This window comes from Pinus tabuliformis, chromosome 8 (assembly GCF_031772625.1).
Source record: "Pinus tabuliformis cultivar Carrire ecotype Pingquan chromosome 8, CPIR1, whole genome shotgun sequence".
Classification (NCBI taxonomy): Eukaryota; Viridiplantae; Streptophyta; class Pinopsida; order Pinales; family Pinaceae; genus Pinus; species Pinus tabuliformis.
This window is the reverse complement of record NC_142294.1, coordinates 1,369,201,455-1,369,206,507: the sequence shown is the minus strand read 5'-3', so window position 1 is coordinate 1,369,206,507 and position 5,053 is coordinate 1,369,201,455. Positions and strand designations below refer to the sequence as shown.

Genomic DNA, 5,053 nt, shown 5'->3' with positions numbered 1-5,053 from the left:
GACCAAGTGGGAGAATGTTAAGCTCCATTAATTTTTGCACAATTGCTGCCTACAATTATGGAATTTAAACTGCAGTCTTTCCTTAACTTATGGAAACCAACTGCAGTAGTTTCCTTAAGTTAAGAAAATCAACTGCAGTTAATAAATTTATTGTTGGGAGCTACTGAAGTGGTCCATTACTCCATCTGGAGTTCTCTGCCTTGATCTGTGAGACATTTGACACATAGCAATCAGAAGCTTGATGGAAGCTTGGCTATAAATTCATCCGTTTGGTCCCCAAGCTTGCATCTCAATCCCCTTCAGTTTTTTACACCATCTAGCTGAGATAGCAGAGCTTGGAGGTGCCTTCAGAATTTCTGCATTCTTTTCTTTTTGCTTGGATAGCTGGAGCGAGGTTTTTCAGAAAGAAGTTGCATCAAGAGTTTCACCAATGGCTGGAGGTAATTCGTATCCTTGGGCATTAAGTTTCAACGATTCATTGAATTTTTTCCGCATGCAAAATCGTTGTTATAATTATCTTACATGTATGGCTCACATTGAGAACAAAATGGCTATTGCAAGACACTCAAAATCATTACAAATGGTCTTTCTGTACACATTAACGAGAAAGGCTTTTGTGAAATGAGTAATTGGCACTGGACAATTCCTGCTTTGTTTTGTTGTTGGTTTATGTGAGCAACTAAAATATCTAATGGATAAAGGAGGTGGTCGTATTGATGCATCAAGCTTGTTCACGAGGAGAGTGAACTTGTAAGACTTTTATGAGCAAGACAGACTTTAGACTACCTCGCTGGGTTTATTACAGACATGAGTAAATAACCCTTGACTTTATTAATCGAGGATTTAAATTTCCATCATCCCCCGCCACTAGATTCCGCTTGCAGGTTAGAGATTCCCTTTGCCACTCTCTATCAAACACAGAAATGCATGCAATTGTATAATAGAAAGCTTGCAGGTTAGAGATTCCCTTTGCCACTCTCTATCAAACACAGAAATGCATGCAATTGTATAATAGAAATTTTTGGCTGACCTGTTTCGAACCAACTAGTGTAGTTTATTTGGCCAACCTGTTTCGAACCAACTTATGGTTCATCATCAGGACCAGATAAGAAGAGGCAGACCATAACAAAAGCTTAAATAAAAAAAAAATGTAAAGACTATAATTTTTCAAGATAAAAATTAGAAACCCTGCCTTGATATCAATTATAAATAGAGTATCCACAAAAATACTGTATGGAGTTTGACAGGGTATAAAAACCCAAAATGTATTTAAATCTGCACGATTTCAGAAGATGAAACCCAGAATGTACAACTCAAATTCTTTTGCAAAGCTAGGCTAGATATTCAATTGAATTAAGTATAATGTTGTATCTGCATAGTAACCAACGCACAAGGTTTTTTCCCATGCCAGTGATTAAACTATGAGATCGAACAGAGTATACAATGCTATTTGATGCTGTAACATGTGGCCCAGATTGAAACAATTATGCAGTAAATCACATTGACATAAAATTATCACCATGGACAAAATCCAATAAAAAAATAGGACTCACCAAATGTATACAATATTTCAAACCCATTGCAAGAACAGAGATAAATGATTAATCTGCCTGGAAAGAAGATGATCAGCAAACTGATGATTATGTAAGCGAATTCGATCCCTGGCAACGGCGATAATACCTTTTATTCCTTATACCAAGATTTCCAGTCAAACTGATGGTTATGTATATACTGTATATTCGGTGGTATTCGTTATTTTTTTCAACTAAACTGATAATTATGTAACCAACGAATAGTCTATAAAATGGACAATTATTAATAATATCAGATGGGGATGTAGCTCAGATGGTAGAGCGCTCGCTTAGCATGCGAGAGGTACGGGGATCGATACCCCGCATCTCCACTTTGTACTGAGAACATTGTTGTAGGATTTTATCTTATATTACATTTACTGGGAGGACGGTTCCCATATTCAAGAGGTACGGGGTTCGATCCCCCGCAGCTCCATTTTGGCACAGGCCAGATACAAAGGTTCCATCTTATATTGCATTTGCTGAGAGCATGGTTCCCATCTTCTTCGTTTTGAGAGGTACGGGGTTCGAAACCCGCATTTCCGTTTTGGGATAGGCCACAGTAATTGCAATCATGGTTGCAGATGCAAGGGTTTATCATATATTGGTCTCACTCTGGAAATTCGACCGCAGGTAACAATAGCCATTACGAGTGATTATTGCACTCTAGTTCATGAAGGGAAAGGGTTCTTCGAACCGGAGTTCGTTACATTGAGTAAAGGCGAGGGCAGCTCTAGCTGCAAAATCACCTATCACTTTTCTCCAGTGTAAAGTTATCTATTTCATGGTGCATTTGTCTTTGTGCAAGCCAACGTAGATCTTCCCCTATCTTGATGTAATACATTAGTTATCAAGTGTGCTATAGCACACTAAGGAGTGTACATATATTCAGATAATAGTAAGTAAATTTGTTGTGTAGGAACTCCATACTCTAAGAACAATATACTAGTTGCCTTTTTTATAAATCATGTTAAAAACCAGTCTTTGCATTAGACAATATAAGAAAACATAAGTTGGCCATGGTGATGGAGTGTCTTTGCATTAGACAATATAAGAAAACATAAGTTGGCCATGGTGATGGAGTGTTGGTGGGAGTGTCTTTGCATTAGACAATATAAGAAAACATAAGTTGGCCATGGTGATGGAGTGTTGGTGGGAAGGTGAGAAGATGTTTTGTAAACATCTATCCAATATTTATCCCACACACCAACTAAAAGAGCTATTTAGGGATGCATTAATGCTAGTTTATGGGTTGTATGAGGAAATGAACATCTCAAAACTACTTGAAGATTAGGTCCCTCTAATACAATTTGTCATCATGAAAGGGAATACTCTCAATTGGGTAGAGATTCTCTTCAATATTGTCATTAAGTGCTGAGAGAACCTCAATGATCAACCCTTCTAATCTCTTATGGAAGTATTCCTCGTAGATGTAGTTTATTTGAAAAATCCATTTCTAGAGCTTTGCAACATATGGCGTCCATTGCTTCTAGTTCATTCTCAGAAGCTATGGAAGTATTAGTACCAATAATCCTAAAAATACTTGTGAGAGGTATTTTTGGCTCGATTTTGTGAACTTATAGATAAGCCTTGTCCAAGATTTTCAAAGGAAGCTTTGCAAACACTTGAGCCCATTATTGATTGATATGTGGAGTGGGATAACAAATATCTGTGCATTTATGGATGTGCCTCAATTCTACACATCCTACCCAAGCACATCTTAGATAGAGTAGTGCTTATGGAAGTGGCATATCAAACTACTAAGTTTAAGGCTAACACAAAATTGAAGAAACATAGGAAGGGCCTATCCAACATACTTTCTCGCCACAAGTGCCTTCAAACTATTAAACTATGCCACAACACCAATACAAGCTAGCAAAATGAATTTATTTAAGTGGATGCTATGAGTTTTTAAGGTCCATAACCCTTCTAGTAAGAAGAGACCACTTCAAACAACAAAGCTTAACTTAGCAATATTGCCACTAAGAATTCTTGGAAGAGGAGTGCAAAAGAGATAAAGTTTACCACCTAAGTTCAAATTTAATAAGTAAGATTCATCTAATTGGGAAAGGATTGAATAAAATTTACATGAATAAATCCCAGAGCTTGTTCAAGTGATAAATGAGCTTGATTTAAGCTAACCATCTACTATGGAAATAAAGATACATGCAACTCAAATTAGTTATTCCAGGAATTGACAACGAGTCAAATTTGTTGTACGTAGTGTTGTCATTGGTGACAACAAACATCATTGATGTCAAAAGGGTCCTTAAGGAAGCATAATATCCTCTATAAAGCAGTGTGACAACTAGGTCTCTTGCAAGGTCTTGTGAAGTGATGTTTAGAGTTATCTAAGTTTTTTTGATGTAACTATGGTGTCCTAATCAATCTATGGTTAGCACGAGTGGATAGGCCTCATCTATGGTTAGGATGAGTGGATAGGCCTCATCGAGACCTTTCCATTGATACATTATACTTTGAAAAACACCTCCTAGACAAACAACTATGCTTGGTTAAAAATTACCACATTTGAGGACCCAAATATGGAGCAATATTTTTTATTAAAGAATATGTGCAATATATTTTTAATCAAGATTACTGGGATTTTTTTATTAAAGAACATGCATGGTTATAGTTACTTAAGACACGGTCATATATTAAGGATATTGTCAATGGTCATATATTGTTTGCAAAAAAAACACTATGTTTAATGGCACGATTCAAGTCAGCCACAGTCGTTGGCACTCTAAGCAAGGTTATATGGTCAACCCAGGGACAACATAATCACTATAAATACAGGTCGCTTCTCCATTCAAACATATTAAGTTTTCTATGAAATTATGGGTTGGGAAATAATGAGTTATGAGCTAGGAGTTCTGTTTTGTTTAGAAGTGGGCAAGAAGTTCTGATTTATTTTATCCTTTTCTTATGTTCTGGCCTGCATATGCGCACAATGGAGTTCTCTAATTGTGATTTCTGAGTTTTGGCATATGTGTTGTGGGCATGACCTCAATGTTACATTTTTTACAATGGTTCTGGCAACAATGGTCTCGCTCTGTGTTGAGTTTGGACGTGTTTCTGTTGTCGTTTGTTTCGGTTTCAAAATCATATATATATATATTTATTTATTTTTATTTTTATTTTTATTTTATTTTATTTTTATTTTTATTTTATTCTTATTTTTATTTTTTTATTTTATTTTATTTTTAATTTTTAATTTTAATTAATTAATTTATTTTTTTTAGTATGAAAAAAGCCTGATATATATATTATATGAGTAGAAAATATACATGTATCATCTTTCCAGATGCCAGTATTTGCGAGAAAAGATAACTAAGAACAATTCCCATGATATCAAATGTTAATTGTGACTCTGGAGAAACTGAGAGCCAGAAACACATTTGAGCAACATAGATTACATATAAAACATGATATTGTTCTATATTGATATGACAGAAAGTATCAAATGTTAATTGTGGCTT

General features: G+C 35.5%; 1 non-coding gene across 1 annotated transcript; it reads left to right on the top strand.

Annotated features, from left to right (window-relative positions):
- The first annotated feature begins 1,830 nt into the window (after positions 1–1,830).
- On the top strand, positions 1,831–1,903 carry TRNAA-AGC (transfer RNA alanine (anticodon AGC)). The gene has a single exon. It is a non-coding gene; the product is annotated as a tRNA-Ala (tRNA).
- The last annotated feature ends 3,150 nt before the right edge of the window (positions 1,904–5,053 follow it).